Here is a 23,561-nt window from a genome sequence, read left to right as displayed (position 1 = left end):
ATGGAAAAGTTGGGAGGGCATTTATGGAATAATGATGAAAAAGTTTAAAAATTGTCAAAAATAAACATCAATCTCTCAATTTCTGAAAAATATGAGTTGCTAAGGATTCTCCTTGTATTAGTCAAAGTTGTCCAGAGAAATATCAGAAACTGATATGACATACACATAGACAGAGAGAGATGTCAATTGTAGGGACTGTCTAAAGCCTGTCTGGCAGGCCCTTAGGCTGGAACTTAGGCAGATGCAGTATAGAGAAAAAAATTCCTTCTTCTTTCCTAAATCTCAGTGTTTGCTCTTAAGACCTTCAGTTGACTAGATGAAGTCTGCTCACATTGTGAAGGGAAATCTATTTAAAGACTGTAAATGTTAATCACATCTGTAAAATATCTTCACAGCAATATCTAGAATGGTGCTTCACCAAACAACCAGACACCATAGCATACCCAAATTGACACATAAAATTAACCATCATGCTCCTAAAAGTAGAATTACAGGCACGGTGGCTCACACCTGTAATCCCAGAAATTTGAGAGGCTGAGGCGGGTGGATCACCTGAGGTTAGGAGTTCAAGACCAGCCTGGCCAATGTGGTGAAACCCTGTCTCCACTAAAAATACAAAAATTAGCCAGGCGTGGTGGTGGGCACCTGTAATCCCAGCTACTTGGGAGGCTGAGGCAGGAGAATAGCTTGAACTGGGAAGTGGAGTTTGCAGTGGGCCAAGATTGCCATTGCACTCCAGCCTGGGCGACAAGAGTGAAAAACTCTGTCTCAAAAAAAAAAAAAAAAACAAAGAAAGTGTGCTAAGAGTGAAGTTGAGAATAGTGTTGTAATTCTCTCAACTACTATTTTCCCACAAGAAACACTACTTGTTATTTAGTCCTCATAGAAATAGATTTCCGTCTTCAAGAATGTGTGTGTGTGTGTGTGTGTGTGTGTGTGTGTATTTATAAGAGAGTTAACAAAATAAAGCTACGATTAATAATGACTTTAACTTATAATTTTGATTATAAAATTTGATTATAATTTTTAAAGGAAATATCTTATTCACAAGTACTTTTTAGCCCAGGGACTTGACATATGAATAAAATAAATTATTTTTTACAAATCAAATGGTAGTCTGATATTGGTGGATTATCTTATACTGAATTAACCTCTGCACAGGTAATTACTATAAATTCTGTTCAAAACATAAATCTATTTCAAGGCACCAACAGCACCTAAAAGCAGACAAGCACTGGGGCTGGGGAGGAGGTGGCACATGAAGGAAGGAACTGTAGTGACTAAGATCCACATTTATACAACTTTTCTCTTAGGACCTTGCCTTGTCTGTAGCACAGGATGGTTAGAACTCATAGAAAGCAACATTCTTATGGCTTACAGTGTTAAAGAAGGTTGTTTGAGGCTATCAGGGAACCTGGAAATTAAGGGGGAAAAATCCTAGGAAGGAGGTCACTACAGGCATATGGGGAGGGGCAAGCTTCCAAAATTACAAATAAATGACCATTAAATCCTTGGCTGAACCCTGAACTATGTATGCCCAAAGAAAACAACAGAGTCCAGCAGAAGGCAACAGCTGGAAGGCTAAAAAAGAATATCTGAGCACAGGTTCCAGTTGCTACCTGGCACAGAAGAAAGAATTAGGCATTTGAGTCCTGCCAATAACCTTATTTAATAGAAAGAGAAACCTGAGATATTTAAAGTTTACAATATGGTATAGCCAATATGACTTTGTTGTGGCTTTTGTTCTTGTCCCAAGAAAACCGATCAGAAATACTGTTGGCAAACGTGGCCTACATATAAGCCTATACACTGATGCATCACAATTTGGTGAATGATGATCAAGAGTACTTACCAGTGGATTCTCAGCCATGATCCATCTGCGCCAGGTGATAAAGCATTTTCATCAAAATGCTATCTGGTGAATAGCTCTTTTAACTTGTAGAATCATCATGAAGAGCAGCTCTTTTAACTTGTAGAATCATCAAAGTAGGGGAAAAGAGAATGAGTGGAACACTAATCATCAAGATCTAGATTCAATTGGCCTTGATAAGTTGAAGAAGAGGTTAAAATTTAATAGGATGCAATTTAATGGACAAACTCTTAGGAAAGAGGATCAGAAATCATAAAGAAATACAACAAAGCCAGCGATAGACTAGTTCAGTGGTTCTTGAACTTTTGATATCAGGATCCTTTCACTCTCTTAAAAAATATTATGGCTATACAAAACTATAATTTCTGTGAATTATATCTATTGATATTTAATAGATTCTAAACTAAAATTAAGAAGTTTTGAAATGTATTTTTAATTCATTTAAATACAGCAATAAAAATTCCATTTTATATTAATTTAAGTAACATATTTTTATGAAAAAAATAGTGGCTGACAAGCTTGGCATTATTTTACATTTCTACAAATCTCCTTAATGTCTGGCTCACTAGAAGACAGCTGGAGTCTCATGTCTGATTCTACATTCAGTATGTTAAAATATCACATATCATGTGCCCTTTGGAAAACTCTACACTTGTGAAAGCATATGAGTGAAAACTACAAATAACATCATGATATTATTACAAAAATAGTTTTTACCTTGTGGACCATCTGAAATGGTCTCAAGAACCCCCAGGAATTCCCTTGGAGAAAATTTACATGGAATATAAATAACCTTATGCTCTGGGTTACTTTTCAGACTTTCATTAACATATTTCTTTCCTGCTGCTTTTCCACTGACACTAGTGCTTCAATCTCCTTCTTTATAGCTTTCAGGCCATACCTATGCTTGTCTCTCCTTCTAGGCAAAGTGGGCAACCCAGATATATCACTTGACTTTCTGACTGCTGGGAGAGTTTCCCTTCATCATTGCATGCCAGGGATATCCCTCAGGCAAGGTATAAACCTGAAACCTCCCACTTCAGACTGCTTCCAGCTCATTGTACAGAAGTGTCTTTAAGTCAGGCTTGACTATTTTTTTCAGTCCCCATGAGTACCTAGTTGTAGGGTGAGGGAGTTGTACACAATGCAGCAAAACTAGCTGCATTAAGATTATGTGCCAAATGATCATGCAATATACTGGTGCTTTCAGTACCTGCTGAAATCTAATTTTATAATTTATGATGATTAGCTTCTCAAATGTATGGCTCAGTGGGTCATAGGATACCCTGTTTATGATGAAAGCTCAGTTTGCATGGTCACTTGATATCTCTAGAACTTAATAGCAAGCCAAGGGCTGTTTCTAAAGAGGAGAATAAGTATTTTTTGAAGAAGGTACAACTCTGCTCCAAAATCCAAAAGGCCTGCACCATGATTATCTTAATGGGACTTTCCATAATATCCCTAGAGTATCCCCATCTACCATAGAGAATTTGAAAACCTAGGGTCTGCTGTGACATAAAGTCCAAGAAGTAAATAGAGGTGCTTAAAATGCAGACTGGTTTAGCTGCTCGCAAATGTGATAAATTGTTTCCTTCAAAAACCCCAGGGTTCCTTTCTTATGTGGTAAGAATTGTGCAAAATCTAGAAACTTGTCTCTCTTTAGATGTAATATTCTGACATGCCTTGAGCTATAGGAGTGCCAGAAATTTCTCAGAGATAACAGGCACATAAATTTTCACTGCATTTGTATTCCACCTTTGACAGGCATGTATCTCTCCAGGTGTTTGGGTTGTCTATTGTTCTATAACAAATCACTAAATTGTGGTGGCTTAAGAGAACAACAATCGTTGTATTACCTCTCACGTTTTCTGCACATCAAGTGGGAAGGTCTTGACTGGGCACTTCTGCCTTAGGGGCTCTGCTGTAGCTGTGGTCAGATTGCATCTGGTGTGGGAAAGATGAGGAGTTGAGGCATCTGGAGGAAGGCCAGGAATTTCTCCCTTCATAGAATCTCAGGACTCTTTGTATCATCCTTCACTTTCCTCCATCAAGACAATCTTTCTGTTTATATGACAGGTGGAGGCGTCAAGCACAAAGATTCTACGGAATAAAATGAAAGCCATTTCCTCTTGCCTAACTGATACAGTTTGACTGTGTCCCCACCCAAATCTCATCTTGAATTGTAGCTCCCATAATTCTCATGTGTCATGGGAGGGACCCAGTGGGAGGTAATTGAATCATGGGGGTGGGTCTTTCCCGTGCTGTTCTTGTGATAATGAATAAGTCTCAGGAGATCTGATGGTTTGGTAAAGGGGAGTTCCCCTACACAAGCTCTCTCTTGCCTGCTGCCATGTAAGATGTGACTTTGCTCCTCCTTTGCCTTCCACTGTGATTGCGAGGCCTCCCCAGTCATGTGGAACTGTGAGTCAATTAAACCTCTTTCTTTTATAAATTACCCAGTCTTGGATATGTCTTTATTTGCAGAGTGAGAACAGACTAATACAATAACCTAGCCTTGTAGGATGCAGAACCACTTCTGATGTGCTCTTCTGGTAGAAGCAGTTAGAAAAGCCCACCCAATAGCTGAGCCATTTGGGGAAAATACAATCTGACAAATCAGGTATCAAGGATATCTATTAATTTCTGCCGAATAGGTGCTGTAGCATGAAATTAACATAGAGGACCAGAGTGATTAGAATGATGAGACAATAATGGTTTAGATTATGACAGTCTGTAGGAGAGTTGGCCTTGCCCTGAGGTAATATGGCAAAAGTATACTGCTATACCTTTCAGGTGAAAGTATATTGTTTCTAGTACCCTATTTATTAGCATAATTATATAATTTTTTCCAGAAATATAACTGGTGCATAGTAGGAGAGAGCAGATGTTTTTTGCTTTAGAAAAGAGATTGCACTTGGAACAAGAGACATAATTTAAATCACCACCTGATTGGTTTACAATAGTCTCCTATTATTCTCCTAGAACCCTTCATCTCCTGCATGCAGGAATAAATGTCTTATTTGGGATTAAAATAGATATTCCTGAAGCATTTATGTTTTTGGATGTTGGCTACAATTTATCTTGGGGTTCAGTATTGCTTAAATTTAACTTTTCTAGTTAGAAGTGCAATTCCAAATTCTTGTGTTTGGCTCTTCCTACCATAATAGTCTTCACTCCTTTAGTCAGAAGAGTTATTGTAGGAAATCTGCCAGCAGCCAAGTTTGTCTGTTATAGCCAGGCTTTCAGAAACCAAAGACATAATCATTTTCATTGTGTTTGTATTCCACCTTTGACAGGCATGTATCTCACCAGGTGTTTGGATTGCTTGTTGTGTAACAAATCACTCTACATTGTAGTGGCTTAAAAGAACAATAATCATTTTATTAGCTCTCATAGTTTCTGCAAGTCAAGTGGAAAGGGCTTGGCTGGATATTTCTGGGTAGGTTTGCAGACACTGGGACCCACTATCAGACAGACGTGGGCCCCAACTCCACTTAACCCTTGATCTCTAAAAGTCCCCACAGACATGTTTTATGTCCTCAGAGATTTACATGTTTCAATGCCAGTGGTCAATAATCCCTACAATTACTTGGCATTTTCTTTCCTCAGTTGTTCTAATAAATGGCTGCGGATGTCTTTGAGAAAGCAAAGAAGGAAACTTGTACAATGTACATGTACTTGTTCCAATGACTTAGTGTTGTTCTACAAGGATTTATGAACTGGTTCATGTCTCGGAATTGAAAGAGTGACAATGACTCTCAATCAAGGGACTCAACCCATAGCTTCTTTTCTAGATCTAGATGTGCTTGTTTGTTTGGGGTTGTATAGATTAAGCAAGACTTTACAAGCCTATCCATTTACTAGAGTCCTAGGGAATCCTATGCTCAATTAAGCACCAACAAAGATTCCTATGGGTCAGACTTGTAATTATAACTCTAGCCTACTATTTATTTCAGCAACAGATCGCTTTTTTCTGGTGATTAATTACTGACACTGGAGATTTCAGCATATCCTAAACTGGGGAGCTTGTTTCAAAGCCAGAATTTTTCAAAGCCTTCATCATAGGCCTACCAAAGATAACAACATTTGCTCCCAAGCACTTAAAAAAATATACGTACTTATATAGCCAATATATTTTCCAGTCTTTGGTTAAGGGAGTATCCTTGGGACCTATTCTGTTTACATGGTAAAAGTGAAGATAAATGAGTCACACAACAAAAAATTAATTAAAAAGTCTTATCTCCTTATGTCTTTGGATTCCTCCTCTCTCTATATATGAGCATATATTTGAGTATCAAGGAGCTTTACTAGGAGAAAAATACCTAGTTAGTACCTTAATAATCTAAGAAATTTGTAATATTTTAACACCTTTTAGTGTAGACATCATTGAAACCAGAAGAAAACATAAAAAGGTAGAGTTTTGGCCTGTGTCTGTCCCACAGTGGGCTCAGTGTCAACAAACCTATTTCATTATTATAGTTTCTTATCAAGTGTATTTTATTGTACTGCAAAACTTGGTTAACTGAGAATTATATTTCCCAATTTCCTTGAGGCTAAGGTTTTGTATGTTAATTAAATAAATTTGTGCTGACTCAAACTACCTATGTAAGATTTGAAGGAAAGGAGAATAAATGCCGACCATCAGCTACAACCATTGTAATAACCATTAAAACCAAGCAACAGAATAAAATGAGCTGAGACAAGAGCTTTGGAATAATTTATTTTGAAGTATAAAACTAAAATTTCCAAAATTTTTAAGTCACACAGAAAAAAAGTATGAGCTTTTCTACAATGTTAATAGGAAAAGTGAAATATCCTTTGTAAGTTATCTTTCTCTATGTTTTATAACATTCATCTTAGTGTCGTACAAATAATTTATAAAATAAATGTGAAGAGAAGGGACATTTGTTTTAAAAAATTTATTGATGAAATGTCTAATCAAAATCAAATGTAAAGACTACTGATCTAGGAGACAGAGAAATAGGCCAGCAATAATTATGTGGGGGGTATTAGAGTTTAAGCAGCAATAGAAATGTAGATATATATGTCTATATATATGTTATGTAGAAAACACACAGATACACACACATATATATACATACACATACATATTTCTGTAATCAGTCATTATCAGACTATTCAATGCCAATGGCCCAATGTTGAATCCTTTATCAGATATGAACATATTTCTAAAGTCATTTATTTCCATTCACCAGGTCAATGATTTTTGGCTGCCACTACTATGACAAGGATATTAAGTTACGAAAACGTTTATCAATGTTCTCCTTCAAAAGAAATTTGAATGATGCAGGTAATAGACATGATGAATTGTCGGCCTAAAGGGCCAGGTGAAGCTCATCAGAAACAGTTCAAATTCTGCATTAAGTTTCAGCCAGATTTCCAAATATGTAAGACCTTCTCATTGACCAAGCAGCTTAATCTCAAAGGCTAATGCTTCTTACTCTCAACTACATCATATGATCTTGTGATAGATATAACAACAGCAGTCCTGAAGATGACTTCTGTAAAAATAATTCTGGAAATGACTTTAAAATTCAGGACTTTAATATTAAATTAATTTCATCAATGAATATTAGACAAGGCCAGATAGCTTTTCTAAGAAATATAAATTACCTAATAATAATGCATTGAGATAGTGCATATTATGCAAAAACGTAATACCATGTATGGTACTTTCCAATAGCCTTCTTATTTTCTTGAAAATGAGATTGAAATTGCTGAACAGAAAGAACAGATCTATTTTTGCCTGAGCTATATTTTTAAGAGTCAAAATTTAATAGAGATACTTTACCCTAAATCCTCTATTACTCAAAACAATTTTACATTATTTCCTAGGCATTTTCATCACACTCTGAGAGCAGAGATGATGAGTGTTAGAACATAAAATCATTAGCCAAAATGACCTCCCGTAGAGATGCTCAAATCATAATAGAAAAGGGATATTGAGTGATTAGAAATTATCTAAAAGATTTTCACAGATGCCTCTATTTTCCTCAACATTCTTTAAAATGCAATAAAACAACAGAAATAAAAGGAATAGCTGCCTCTGTTATCCAAAATATGTCATATACAGTAGAAATTCAGACTAGTGAAAGCCTACATAAGTCGCAAAGGTGTCTCCTTAGAGATACTTCACCATATGGAAACATAAGGAAACAAGATGCTCAAGACGTTCACTGTTCAGAAGCCAATAACCACTTCCATGCATCTGAACATTGCTTACTCTGATATACACTACTTTGAGCTGATGTGAAAATTTGCAAACCGTTATTTCAGTCAAGTCTGCCAGCCTCTAGCATAGTGGTATTTTTATGACTCCAATAAAAATTGTTGCTTTTACTCTACAATAAGAATTATATAAGTAGCATATATTTGAGTATCAAGGAGCTATATTAGGAGAAAAGTACTGAGATAGTACCTTCATTTTAGTACTATAATTAATAATAAATATTGAATTGTGCTACTTGTCAGTAATAATATGTTTCTAACCATAGAAGGTGAGGGACTCTATTTCTCCTATATTTTCCATGAATGATAATGATATCAGAGCAGCAACAACCCAACACTCTTCATTCAGTTTTTACTATATGGTACCAGATTTTTAAAGTTGTTTTGTGCATTATCTCATTAATTTTCAGAACAACCCTAGGAGGTTGGTATTATTTCAAAGCTCTATTACAGATAAGGAAATGAAGGCTAAAGAAATATTAAGCAAATTGCTCAAAGTTAAATGGCTGTGTCAGATCTGCACTTTGAGCTATGCGATCCCAAAGCCCATGCTCTTAACCACTAGGTTATTATATAGCTCTTCCTTGAAATATAATGTTATGTCTGATACCAAGGCAAGAAAAGCTTTTTATAGAGCCTGTTGTTCACCTATGACTCATTTTCTCTGCCATACAATTTTAATAAGGACATGAAAGGTCCTGGGGTGAGTGCTTTCCAGACCTCTCAGGCTGTTCTTGATGGGCGCTTGCAGAGATCATGACTCATTCTTCCTCTGTCATCCTGCAAGTAGGCTGTGTGTGACACGGCAACCCAGAATCCAGACTCTTTCTCCACGGCTCATGCAAGTCCGCGACTGAAGAAATTCAGGGATGGTTTGGACAGTGGGATTGAGGAAAATAAATAAAATCTATAGAGCACTTTTTCTGTTAGGTAAAAGTAGACAGAATCATGGTATATAATGAATTATTTATAAATTTACATAATAAAATATTTGTTATGCAAATCCAATCATAAAATGCTGCATCATCAAAATTAAGGTGATATTTACAAAGAAATCCTTCTTAAAATACCCTTGGAACATCTACCTATAAATATTATTTATTAAGCAAATATTTCTAGTAGTTTTTAAGGGATGACATATTATTTCTTTACCAATTTCAGAAAGACATTATTTAATGAATAAGAATCCTCTACATTTACTAAATCAAACCCAAAAAGATTTTTTATTACCAGTTTACAATGCTTATGTATTTAACCATGAAGAGCTGATGAGAGAGAATGGTTTAAGTTGCATTTTCCTCAGTGATTTAGAAGGAATTCAGATAGCAGTGCCTTTAAAAAATATGGGTTCATTTTATTAGTTTTCAGTACAATATATGCAAATAAAAGCAATCAGCACAGTAAACTTGCCACTAAATAAAAGTAGTTAAGTTGAAAAGAAATTTAATTTTTTAAATCAGGATAATGCCATTTCTCTGGCAAATTGTACTGATTAAAGATACACACTTTGTTTATAACTTTGTTGAATTTATCAATGACGTATGCAATAATTTTTCACAAAAAATTTTTTGTTGCATTTTTCTCTTTTTAAAACTTCTTGTAAGTAGCAAATTAGTTTGTTTGATGTTATTATATAATAGTAACACTGTTATGTTTGATGTTATAATAGTAACACTGTTCTTTTCAGAATCTAGGATGAGTTTGGACTTTTCCGTGAAGGAAGTCATCAGTGTAATATAGAAAAATCTCATACATGTGAGTTTATTCTTCTTTTCACTATAGCATAATCCTGGAAAATACTTCAGGATGGCATTTCTGGCTAACATCTCAGTACTATACAGGTATATGATTGGCTATATTCCATAAAAGGAAAGGTTCAGTTAAACTTTCACAGCTCCAAATATATGTTTTCAGGAAAAGTCATAGTAGGCTTTACCAAATTCAGTGTCATTGAAAGTTATTCTATAAAGAATATGGTAAAAATTTAGCTATATGAAAAATTATACATAATGGGCAAAAATACAAATAGTCCAATGGGCAAATTCTTGGCTACTGGAATGCAAGGTAGGTTGCAGCCACAAAAAACAAGCTATTGTTTGATACTCCTCTCACTCAGTTTATCTTATCATGTGCATTTTCACTGTATCAGTTCATATTGTTCATACCATTTTTATTATTTTTCCTCTTTACTGGTCTAGTTATCACTAAGAAAGAAAGCAGTTGATAGCAAGGATGTAGGTGCTGTTTTTAGCATAAGAAAATTATTTGGAACAGAAAATTTTAAAAATTAGAAGCAAGAAAGTACTTTCAATCTATACAAAATTCAAATGGAAAACCAATTTATTGATTCAGTAATTTCCAGGGTGTAATAAAATATTTCAAATTCATGTCATAAGCTAATGTAGTACAAGCAATTGCCGTCCAACAAATGATGATTCTCAGTGCGTCAATGATACGAGCATATTTCTGGGAAGCATTTTTCAAAATAAGGACTGACCCAACATTTCTTCCCACTATAGTTTTCTATCTCTTCAATATCTTTAAAGTTAAAAATGCAGCTTATCTACATTTTCAATAATGTCACTACAAAGAAGACCTCTTTTAAGTCTCTTTTAAGTTTCTTTCTTTTTTTTTTTTTTTTTTTTTGTCCATCACTGCCAAAGTGATTATTTCATTTTAGCTACCCTGCCAGAGAAATTTGAGCAGATTATTTCTTATTTTCTGCAAAAAGTGCTCCACCTCATCACCCAATTTGAGTTCTCCCAGTTACAGTTCTCCCAGTACACTTTTTTCTATAATGCAAAACAAAGAGGACAGACTTTTTGACTGCAAAAAATAAAATCTATTCTACATTAACTACATATATATATATAATATATTGTTATATATACCAGAAATGTGCAAAAAGATACCCGTGACTCTCTTGGTATCTCTCACAGTTCTTAACATTTTGTCAAAGTACTGTGTGGTAAAGGTCCTTGAACATGGACTCTGTGAATTAGGTTAAGTTTCTAAATAGTTTTGAGTCTTGTTTTCCACACAAGATGACAGGTATATTAAATAAAATATGATAAATAATCCACAGGGTTAATAACATATGTGTAAAAACATTAACAAATTATAAAATTATCAAACTGATGATGAAAGTATTATTATTAATGATGATGACTGTGTCACTACACACTGCAGCAGAAACAAACTTGTATCTAATCCTATCGGTGGACTGCTAAGGGGCTATGTGGTACATATTTTGAAGAACACAAAGTTCTATGACAGACTTAAGTTGGAACAAAGAAAATCACCCCCTGGTAATTACAAAAAGACAACATCATGCAGTTTTAATATAGTTTTATACTCTTGTGAGTATACAGACATTCTACTGACTTGAAATTCCATTCAATGACTATTTTTGTTTGTTTTTCCCATTTTTACCACCCTATCTGTAGTACTGTGATGGACACTGCGCACATAAATCAGAGACTCAGAGGCCAGTTTTCCCGCTGTCCATATTCTGACCCAAAGTGCTTACAATTTTCTACCTTTTCCTTTGGATAAAGTGTCAGAAAAATGATGAAAGACAAGAGAACACTATAAACAAAACAAAACAAAAAATTAACATGGAAAAAATTGGAGGTGTGAAAGTCAGTTTAATAAAAAACCAAAGCCTGTATTGTGATAAGATTTAAGTAAGTAATGAAGTTTCTCTCCACAGAGAAATAAAAAATGAACAAAACCTGAGGGAGTTCTGTTACACGCAAACCTGCTGAAACTCACAATCTCTGTATGGCTTGGAATGGCTTTTGACTATTAAAAACTCCTTCCACAGTGTATGTTTCCTAAGGCTGCCATAACAAATCAAATTGAGTTGCTTAAAACAACAAAATTGTATTATTTCTGGGTTCTGGAAGCTCAAAGTCATAATCAAGGTATTGCCAAGCCATGCTCCCATTGAGGGTTCTATGGAAGAATTCTTACTTGCCTCTTTTGGGTAGCTCCTGGAAATTGCTGACATCGCTTGGCTTATAAATGCATCACTCCAATCTCTGACTTAGTCTTCACATGGCCTTCTTTCTTTGTGTCTCCCCTGTGTCTCTGTATCCAAATAGACCTCTTCTTTCTCTTCTAGAAACACCAGGTATTAAACTTAGGGGCCACACTAATCCAGTATCACCCTAACTTGATCTGCAAAGACACTATTTCCGAATCAGGTCACATTCACTGGTGCCAGGCACTAGGACTTAAAGATATCTTTTGGGGCACATAACTCAACCCACTATCCAAGTAAAAGAAGGAACCTACTCAAGCCTAAATCACATCATAGGGGACAAAGATCAATAACACAATATGGATTTAAAAGGAGTGATTAAAGAATTAAATTAGATCTATATGTGTTTCCTGAAAACTGACTACATGTATACAATCTGTAAAACAGGAGGGGGAAAAGCTGTTTTCATATACTAATCTCTCAACACAGAACACTTTTTTAATTTCAGTTGTTTTTGGGGTACAAATAGTTTTGGTTACATGAATAAGTTCTTTACTGGTGATTTCTGAGCTTTTAGTCAACCCATCAGCCAAGTAGCCAAGCAGCACACATTTCAACCAATATGTAGCCCTTTATCCCTCACTCCCTCCTAACCATCCACCTCACCCCAAGTTCCCAGAGCACATTATATCATTCTTATGCCTTTGCATCCTCATAGCTTAGCCGCCAACCCACAAAACTTATAAGTGAGAACATATGATATTTGATATTTGGTTTTCCATTCCTGAGTTACTTCACTTAGAATAATGGCCTCCAGCTCCATCCAAGTTGCTGCAAAAGACATTATTTCATGCTTTTTTGTGGCTGAGTAGTATTCCATGAAAAACACAGAGCACTGCTGTGACAAATGTGTGTATTTTTTTCTCCTCCCACACTAACTAATTCTCCAACATCAGCAGAGCATCCTAAATCCTGACACCAATTAGAATTAGTGCAGGCCCCACAAGTTAAGGGCTCAGTCCCACAAGACTGCCCCCTCCTTCAGATGTCAATTGCAAATCCCAGGTTGTTCTACCTATGCTTCTGACCCACCAGCTATAAATCAGAGGTTCCCACAACCCTCCTCTTGGGTTCAATTATTTGCTAAAATGTCTCACAGAACTCAAGGCAACACTTTACTTGCATTTACCTGCTTATTATAAAAGGACACAAATGAACAGCCAGACGGAAGAGATGCATAGGGCCAGGGATGTGGTAAGTTCCACAGCTTTCATGTCCTCTTAGGGTGCACCGCCTCCCCATATGCTCCACATGTTCAGCAACCTGGAAGTCATCTGAACCCTGTAGTTCGGGGATCTTTATGATGGCTTCATCATATAGGCCTGAGCAATTATTAACTAAATTGTCAGTCCCTCTTCCCTTCCTGGAGGACCAGGGGAGGGGGCTGAAGGTTCCAAGCTTCTCATCATGGTGTGTTCTTTCTGGTGATCAGTCCCCATCCAGAAGCCCACCAAGAGTTGCCACATTCACAAAAAGACATTTCTATCCCCCAGTAAATTCCAAGTGATTAGGATCTGTGTCAGGAACCATGGTCAAAGACCAAATATAAGGGAGAAAAAAGTGCTTAGCATCCTTATAGCTCAGAAAATCACAAAGGTTTTAGAAGCTCTGTGCCAGAAACCAGGGGCAGAGACCAAATATACGTTTCTTTTTATATCACAATGTCTCACAGTCTTTTAGAAGAATACTACATATTGTTCATCTTTATAGCCACATAAAATAAAGGTTAAGAGAAAACATTAAATGTGAGCAAAATAATAGCTGAAATAAAGAATACAATAGATGGGTTAAGTAGTCATATAAAATTCTGTGAAAATAAGAATATATTATTTGGAAAGACAATACTATCTGAGCAATCACTAGAAAAGACTAAGCTGTTATAAAATATAAAAGAAAAGCTAAAATACATGGAAGATAGAAACAGAAGGCCAACATCCAGAAGACAGAAGGCTTTAAAGGACAGGGAAATGAAAACAAAGAGGAGGAAATATTTGAAGAAACAATGAAAATAAATTTCTAGAATTTAAAGAAGATAAAAAACCTCAGGTTGAAAGGGTTTATGTAGCTCCAATATGAAAAAACGACACCCAAACACATTAAGGTGAAGTTTAAGAATATCAAAGACAAAGAGAAAATTAAAAATCCTTCCAGAGAGAAAGAAAGGACTGATAAGGATGATGGACATAAAACCTCCATTTCTGAATTAGATTTTTTCTGGTTTAGGTGCTAGGAATTTAACCAAAAAAATAAAAGATCCATAAATGCTGAAGTATCTGGTAAGCTTAAAGCAAAGTCTACTGATGGAACATAATTTCAATTCTTTTTTGTAAACCTCAAAATGTGTAATTATTTAGCCCAAGTGTTTTTACACATTCCTTTTTCTCCATTCGAAGAACTTTTCTCTGGCAAATATTTTATAAGACAAAACTTGATTCTGTCGAATGTTTCATCAGACCGAAATGCTGAAAATTATAATAATTCTTAATTTAATTCCATTGTGGTCAATAATAGAAATTCATTCCATTAAAAGTAGTGATACTGATAAAAATTTTTCTCAGAGGTCAATAAACTCAAATAGCCATTGTTGGTTTTGAAAATTAAATCTTTAACCTTTCAATCTTTCAGTGTTTAATTTGTGCAGCTCTTCCCCTGCTCCTATAGTAATAAACTTTAGTGTCCTCTCATTTGTGATATATTGTTAACAATTGCAATTGACTAACAGCTTTGAAAGACAAAATTTTGTAGTAGTTGATACATTGAATGATTTGATGAAAGATTTCCAAGTAATTTTAAACAAAAGACAACCAAAATTTACTGAACTTGTTTACAAAAAAAAAAAAGTTCACTTTTTTGTGGGACACTAAGATTGTAAGAATTTTACAAAGTAACTCTTCAAGCCCAGCGTTTCTAAAATCAAACTGGTATTGGGCAGTAAAGAAAACATGTAGTGTCATGATGAAGTATTTCTCTTTTAAAATTCAACATTAGCTTCCACAAATATGAGGTAATTCATTTACTCAACCCATAAATATAAAACATATTTGTAAACCTCAACAACTCTTGATTTCTACTTCAATCACTAGAGAATCAAAGATGTTCAGACCGATATCTGTGAGTTACAGTTATCAGTGTACTGTGTGCATTACAGCCAGTTCCAAATATGATTCAGCTTGATAGAACTCTAGGCAGAATTTTTTTACCATGATATTATATTCCACCAAAATTTATATTAGAAAAATTTTATCTTAAATATTGGATTTTTAAAGTAAGTTTAAAAATAAAAATAAAAACAAACAGGAGTGATGGCCTCACTTCTATGATCCCAACACTTTGGGAGGCCACGACAGGAGGATCACTTGAGCCCAGGAGTTTGAGACCAGCCTGGACCACATAGTAACACCTTGTCTCCACAAAAAAAAATTTAAGAAGTAGTTGAGTGTGTTGGCATGCACCTGTAGTCCCAGCTACTTGGAAAGTTAAGGCAGGAGGATCACTTTGGCCCAAGAATTCTAGGCTGCAATGAGTTATAATTATACCACTGTACTCCAGCTCAGGAGTGAGGCCTTGTTTCAAAGTAAATAAAAATAAACCAATAAAATTAAAGTATGTTTACAATAAAATTTACAGAATGGCAGGTGTATTGTCTCTGAATGAGCACTCAAAGCTTTATTTTGATTTCATAAATTGGTTGAAAATATTAAGCTATTATTGAAAGTAATTTGACTGATTTTCTGTTAGAATCACTCTGATAACACTGATAAAAAACTGGCCTTCTTCGATTGTTTGCCAAGTTGTTCTTTCAATGATAGGGCCAATTTACTAACAGCTATCTTTCACTTTTCATACATTTGCAGGAAACCACAGAATCTAAAATGTGTAGAATAAATTTAGAGGAACAATCGTTTGATCTAAATGAAAGTTACGTAATGAAAATTTAACACACTTCCTGCTACTGCTCCTGTTAAATTGCATCCATGGGCGTTTTTCAATAGCAATTTTTGAAGTATATATTCTTGCTTCTTTAGCAACTTTGTATCTTCTATTTTTCATGTGATTAGTGATAACATGTTGGCACCGACAATGGATGGTAAAGATTTCATAACTAATCTGTGCAAGTCACACATTTATTATCAACTTTCTTGGGAAATAGAAAATCAGTCCTTAATTTTAATTAAATGTGTACTTTCAGTATTTTTAGCTCTTTGTTGTCAAAAGGGCTCACTAGTGAAAAATCATTACCAAGTAATAAGAAGCAATAATAGGATTATACCTTAAAATCATTGACAAAACCACTAAGCAAGTGTTTTCACATGGCTGATGATACACTTGACTGGAGAACTTCTCAACCTCTATTTCCCAGACATATTTCTTGGACATCTAAATTATAATTTTCCTTGTTTCCAGCTGATTTCAACGGACTCTACCAACTCATAGTCTGTTGACTTCAGTGCTTTTCATAGGGCATTGAACAGGCCACAACACAACTTGCTGCTTCTACCGCCATCCAAGCAATTACCAGTGACCAAGTACCCTTCATTTTATTGATAAGCGCCCTGCTGGCTGTCTATACAATGGAGGAGTTAGCTGAGTGCATCTAGCAAGGGTGGGAAACAATAGGGTATCATGGATCCTGTTTCCCATTTGGCTACAGGTTAAAGTGAGAATTGTGTTTACTGCACATATAGCTTACACACTGAAAGATGAGACCAGCTGGACAAACAAAGCAAGGGTCTATCTAACCCATCCAGTTTTATTTTAATATAACTATAAATTATAATAGTTTATTTAAAAATAGTAAATTCATAATGAGTACTAAACAGGATGCCAGGGCAATAGTTTAAACCAGTGATCATAGGACATCTGTTAACTCTATATTTAAGATTTATTATAATAAACATAATAATAAAGATACCAAAGAGGCTTAAAGTTTCAACATGTTATTAAACAAGAAAGATATTAATATGGTCAGCCCTTCCTGTTGCTGTTAGAAGATGAGATTATGACCAGGTCGCAGCTGTCCCCTAGTTACATCTTATTTCAGGAAAAGTATCTAAAAAAAACCTTAATCAGTCACTTAGAAACTACAAACTCAAAAACTGCAAATCTCACAGTTCCAAAGACCAATTTAAAAATAACCTTCTGGAATAAAAGAACCCCTGTTTTAGGATAGTAGGTTGAGCACAGAAGTATTAAACATCTCGCAATTTTAGGTCATCCAAAATTAGACATGTCCCACATTGGCTACATGATTTGTTACAAATGGGACTGGAAATTTTTGGTGTAACTTGGAGTTTGTACTGGGAAATCTGCAGCACAAAGGCCCGTTCTGCCAGTTCTTCCCAAAGAAGTTAGAACTGTGGTTACCTGGCAGCTTCAGGGATCTAAAACATCATAATCCTCCACTTCAAATTTCTAATTCAACATAGTAGATAGGCATGCACTATAGAACTGTGCCATTATGACAACTACAAATCTGTTCATTAACGAATGGTAAAAGAGAACAAAGGTGAGCTTACTGACATAAGCAGTTAATCGATTCTGAACCCAGACCATTCTGAGGTCATCAAATTTGTTCCTGTGTGGCTTTTTTTTTTTTTTTTTTCCCCATGGACTTCAGAGAATGATACACATCCATAAGTTCCTGAAGTGCTTTGAAATCAAAGGTGGCCTTTTTTTGGAAAAGTCTAGAGAGAAGACAATCACACCACATACAGCAGACACCATAATAGTTATTTTCCAGACCCATAAAAATTCTGTTTCTTTCTAGGCAATCCTTGATAACGCCTTGGTTTCATCACTATCTTATCTTTGAGTTAAGATAATATAGCTCCCAAGAGCTATGTCAAACCCTCAGAAAAAAAGATAAACTTGGGTCAAACATGATGAGCTTCTCCTCGTGAAGTTGAGCATCACTCAGAAGGTTTTGTTTTCTTTTCCAAGAGCTATGTCAAACCCTCAGAAAAAAAGATAAACTTGGGTCAAACATGATGAGCTTCTCCTCGCGAAGTTAAGGATTACTCAGAAGGTTTTGTTTTCTTTTTTTCTTTTTCTTTTTTCTTTTTTTTTTCTGAGACAGAGTCTCCTTCTGTTGCCCAGGCTGGAGTGCAGTGGCGCGATCTCGGCTCACTGCCAGCTCTGCCTCCCGGGTTCACGCCATTCTCCGGCCTCAGCCTCCCTCCCGAGTAGCTGGGACTACAGGCGCCCGCTACCACGCCCGGCTAATTTCTGTATTTTTAGTAGAGAGGGGGTTTCACCGTGGTCTCGATCTCCTGACCTCGTGATCCGCCCGCCTTGGTCTCCCATCTGTGTTCTTACTCAGAAGCCACAATCTTGATAAAACTATCAGGTGCTCTGTTTATATGTTTTACATACAGATTGTATGTAGTGGTGTGTGTTACTCCCAAGAATTTCATCCTGTGACTAACAGCTTCTGTGAGCTCACAGTCAGAGCTATGGAAAGAATGAGGGATTCAATGTGTGGCCTCAGCCTCCCAGGCTTCATAGTTTGATCCCAGCCAAATGCATGCAAACGATGTCAGAAATGAAGTTTGAATGTTCACCGGTTTTTGCTCTCTCCATTTGAGGTCTTTGCTTACCAAACACCAGTTGCATTTTCTCACAAACCAATTGCAATTATAATTAGATAATTTATAGAGTAGTAATGACTGTATCAATGAACAAGAGCGAAAAATAAAGAAAGCTGTTGTTTCTATGAAAACTAAATTGAATAATCTGGAAGGACTCATTTTAAAGGCGAGTCACTAAAATTAAAAAAAAAGAACTGTAGTCAAATTCGCCATGATCTAGACAACTATAAAAGAACAGGTGTGGGGATAATGGAAATGAGAATAAAGGTCTAGGAGGATTCTGTGCTTAAAACTTATTTCATTCCATTTAAAAACAAGAAGAAAAATAAGAAACCTTTGGCAATTCATCAAGGATATTGGTTTTGAAAACATAAAAAAGGAAGGACTGTAACCAGTGGGCCATATTTCAAGAAAAGTCCTCAATCCTGCATGAAAATATTGGGTAATAAATACATTTTATGTGCTTAAGAAAGGATTTCAAGTATAATACATACTATTGCTTGTTCCCACTTGAACTGGTTTTTTGATTGACTAACCAACCAGTGGTCCTGCTTGTGTCAGACATGAGGCTTCCACTGAACTCTAAGCTCCATTTTACATATGAGGAACCTGAGAATCAGAAAGGGTATGCGATTTCTCCAAAGGCTATAACTGGGTAATGGCAGAGCTAAGAATTGACTTTTTGCTGTATCTAAAGTGGATTTGGTTATAATTCTATGTTTACACTTCTTAAGCTCCTTATATTCTTTACTTTTGATCTCACTCTGTACTTCAGTCCTCCTCTGAATCAACTCAGAGCCTCACAGGCTCCTTAGACTGTGGGCGAGGTCAGATGGGCTTCAACTGAGTGCCTTGGGAAATACCAGCACCCAGCACCTCAGCTGATGCTCTCCCCTGTGCTCTGTCCAAGCTCTTGGTCCTAGAGTCTACCATTCTGCCCAGCCTATCCAGGCTGACTTCTTTGGACAGGTTTACTTAGCCGTTATTGGACCTCCTGCTCTGTGGCAGAAAGACTAATTATGCCTCCCCTTCAAATCTGGGCTGGCATTCAGGAACCTCTTCCTGAATCTGGTATGCCTGTCATTTCATCTCATCTAGATGGTTTCTTGTAAACATGGGCTCTGGTTCCATGAGGGTCATGTTTTCCTGTGACTTGGCGAGAAATCAAAGTAGACATTTTCTCATTTTCTTTTAATTTTAACATTATGCTTTTAATGTGAGTTTTCAAGATAATGTTTCCATCTCTAAATATTCTAGTAGCCTCCATATTAATTTTGTATGTTACTAGACCCTTGGCAGAGCTTTCCAAAGCCATGTATAGACAAGGTGATCAGTTGCTTCTAAATCCATTTCTTTACTCCCTTCTTGACCTCTTTAGCCTTTTTCACTTTCCATTTGGGTTCAGACAAGAATCTTCCTTTAAGACCCCCAAATCATAGGCCAGTGATCGCAATACTGAACCAATTCTTCCTGCTTGCTCTAGCTCACATAGATTAAGTAGATATTCATCTATTCCCATGCCAAGTTTCCTAGCTATGGAAAAGGAAAACTTATGTTCCCAGGAATATTTCCTTACATTCATTGAGTGTATGCTAACATTTACTGAACCTATACCATGCCTAGTCCTCTACAAAATCCTTTACATGTATTATCTTATTTATTCTTAAATTAGCCTTAAAAATGTACTGCCATTATTCCAATTTTAAAGATAAGGATAATAAAGCAGAGAAGTTAGCTTGTGCAGTTAGGAAGTGGTGGCATCAGAATTTATAGGAAGTGTGTCTAATCGTAGATGTCTGGCATAACAACTTCTACTTCTCACCTGATGCTGTAATTCTTCCATGATTAAATCCATAGAAGACCATGGGACATTTCACATAAAGGGACATAATGCACTCACTTTCAGTTCCCTCAGTCAAAATGGGTACTAATGAATAAAGACAGAGGGAACTAGGTGGAAAAGGGTGATAGAGCCTCTGGTCTAGTATTGTAGGGAGCTGATACAGGGACTCAGGTTACTTGATTAAGGCGGTAGCCCTTTAGCATAAGGGTGACTGCTTGGTTTTGCTTGTTGCTGCAAAGATATCCTGTATCCCTGCACTTATGGGAGGGGAGATGGGAAGAAGCAACTTGCAGTTTTTTATCAGACAGTGATGTGTATTCGAATAGACCACTAGTTGTAATTTGCAATCCAACTTCATCAATGCTATAGGTCATGGGAACTCTAAGAACTTTGCAAGTAGTTGACCGCTTTTGTTAATTTCCAGTGCTATTATGAGCTTTTTGTCTTTCCTTTGTTTTGTAAAACATTTTTCATAAAATGCTGAGAAAGATGATGTTGGGAATGTTGGACTATGATGCTCTTTTTAGCAGAAAGACTACTACTCTCCTCTGCTCTGTTATAATGGTGAAGTCTTCCATTCCCAATAAACCCGTTATCAGCTTCCAACTCTCAACTCCATTTGTTTCAATAATATTGAATGACTCAGAAATCCTAATCTTACTTTCTTATTTGTACCACTGTCTAAACCACAACTACCCAGGATGCCCTCAACTATCAAACTCTCCAAATCCCCTCTCCAGGATTCTCTAATCATCCCTCTTTGAAAGCACCTTGGACAACGTAGAGCACAACAAGATACTATTTGGTTTAGTTATGGTTATATGATCCTTTCCCACCTTTCTCACAACTCACTCAGCAAATCTCTAGCTGTATATATTCATTCATTTAACAAATACTTATTGAACACCATTATGAAGCATTGCTAAGAAGATAGAACATTAAAAACAGCCATGTCCCAGATTTCATGGAGAGTGACATCCCATGATATGAGACAAATGTTTACAAAGCAAATCAATAAATGTGTTATAGATGGTGATAAACAATTCGGTAAAAAATAAGACCTCATAAGAGGAATGTGGTTTTTAGGTAGGGTAGCCAGAGAAACCCTCTGAGAGGAGATGACATTTGAGTTAAATGAGACCAAGCCATGATGCTAACTGGGAAGGAAGAGACACACAGAGAATGTTGAAGAAACAATATGCGCAGACCTCTGGGACGGGAGGTTCCTTGTTGTGTTTTAGGACTAACAAGGGCACAAGTGGAGCGGAAAAGATGGGATCGATCACTTTATGACCATCTCTTTCTATTGTTCCTGAGTCTGTGATGATCTGCATTTGGGAGAAGGTATAAAACAGAGCAGACTTAACTCTTGAGATAGTGGTGCTTTTCAGTCATTCTTTGAGGCTAACCTATGCTGAAAAATCCTGCTGTATCATCTCCACCAGCCCCTGATCTCACTCCTCTTAACAGCGCTTCCGAAATTTCCCACCCTTCCACCACTCACCTATTTACTCTCCTGTCTCTTGCTGACTTCACCACTGTGGTCCATTTTCCAAAGAGACGTAATCAAATTGTCTCAGTCCTATAAAATGACTAACAGTTCTTTAAATATCACCACTTAATCCAACTCATATTTAAATTCTGACCTCTCGCTTACCACCCGACTCTCTGAACTCATAGCTTAAACTTGCTGCTTACATTTCCTGACTACTAATTCCTTGTGACCTGATTTCTGCTTCTACTACTAAATTTCCAACATTCATGCTTCCCCTACTTTGTCCCCAGTATAACTCATAATCTTTTCTGACCAGATTTAATAATCTCTTCCAGCTGCTCATTCTCCTGACCCTACCTGCTGATTTCGACAGTATTGGCTACCCCCATCCTGAACAATGAACAATGTAAATGAACTGATCATGTAAAATTCAAAATTTACTCCCAGAGCCACTGTGAGGAAACGGCAATTTCCTTGAACTGCCCATGCCTCAGTTTCCTCATTTATAAATAGGAGTAAGAATATTCTCTCTTTCCTATGATTGTTATGAGTATTAAATAATCCTTAAGAAGAACTTAGTAAAGTACAAGGCCATGCACACATTCAATAAAATGTTAGTTGTTATTATTTTAAGAGTATGGAGACCCTTCTCATGTCTTGGCTTCTGAAATAATGCATTCCCTTTGTTCTTTTCAAATTTTCATCTCTTTCTTTGCTTATCTCCATTCAGACTGAAAAGTTACTGTGTGTTAATACAAGGTGGAGGAATTGGAGACACAAAACGGAGTAAGAGATGACCCTTTTCCTCAAGGAACCCACAGCCTAGGGGCCTTTTAATCACCCTTTCATTCTTTATCCAAGGATTTCATGGCCGCTCCATAAACCTTGAGCCCTTTCATCTTTCTTCCTTGGTTTTGGCTTATCAGAAAACCTTCCATTCACAAAGGTGACCTGTTTTACTTTGTTCTAGTCACCCCTAAATTCATACCTTCAGGCTTAACCTATGCCCTAAAGTCCAGCCTTCCTATTGGACAACTCTTCTGTGAGTACCACTATCTTTGTCCGCAGTTGCCTGAGTCCCAGCCCATTTACTCTTTGAGGAACAGGAGAGCTCTCTCTCAGCCTTCATTCTGTTGACAGAGACTCAGAGACCCCTCCTGAATGCGTCTGTTGAACACGTAGGTCCCAGCTCTGGATCCAGCTTTGGGGTCTATGATAAACAATCTTCAAGGAGTTCACTTCAATCATAAACACAGATTGCCTCTGGCTGTTAGGAGTTAGCATATCATCAGAGTTATGGCTTCTGGAGCATTACATCCCAGCTCAGATAAAGCTAGGGTATAATTCTGCAACAGTAGTAAGGAAAAGTTGGTTTCTGTATCAGTTACCTTCTACTGTGTAACAAACCACCCCAAAATGTAGTAGCTTAAAGTCACAATTATTTGTTTTTCCTCATGAATCTATAGATTGAC

General features: G+C 36.4%; 1 protein-coding gene and 1 long non-coding RNA gene across 18 annotated transcripts in view; one reads left to right on the top strand and one right to left on the bottom strand.

The window, feature by feature from the left end:
• LOC105486013 (replication factor C subunit 3) overlaps positions 1 to 23,561 on the top strand; it is a 701,449-nt gene that overhangs the window by 556,027 nt on the left and 121,861 nt on the right. The gene's annotated exons all lie outside the window — the stretch shown is intronic.
• The window catches only part of LOC105486011 (uncharacterized), a 261,312-nt gene that overhangs the window by 158,495 nt on the left and 79,256 nt on the right, over positions 1 to 23,561 (bottom strand). For 7 of the 15 annotated variants that reach the window (XR_011615057.1, XR_011615060.1, XR_011615050.1 and 4 more), the window contains exons 1-2: positions 3,727 to 4,873; positions 1,853 to 1,969 (exon numbers count right to left, since the gene is read on the bottom strand). The exons of 1 other annotated variant lie outside the window; for it this stretch is intronic. This is a non-coding gene — a long non-coding RNA (uncharacterized lncRNA). Of the gene's footprint in view, positions 1 to 1,852; positions 1,970 to 3,726; positions 4,876 to 23,561 lie in introns of those variants that run through there. 7 more of the 15 variants (XR_011615059.1, XR_011615063.1, XR_011615062.1 and 4 more) reach the window with 3 other exon arrangements.

This window comes from Macaca nemestrina, chromosome 16 (genome assembly GCF_043159975.1).
Source record: "Macaca nemestrina isolate mMacNem1 chromosome 16, mMacNem.hap1, whole genome shotgun sequence".
NCBI lineage: Eukaryota > Metazoa > Chordata > Mammalia > Primates > Cercopithecidae > Macaca > Macaca nemestrina.
This window is presented reverse-complemented; position numbering and strand designations above follow the sequence as displayed.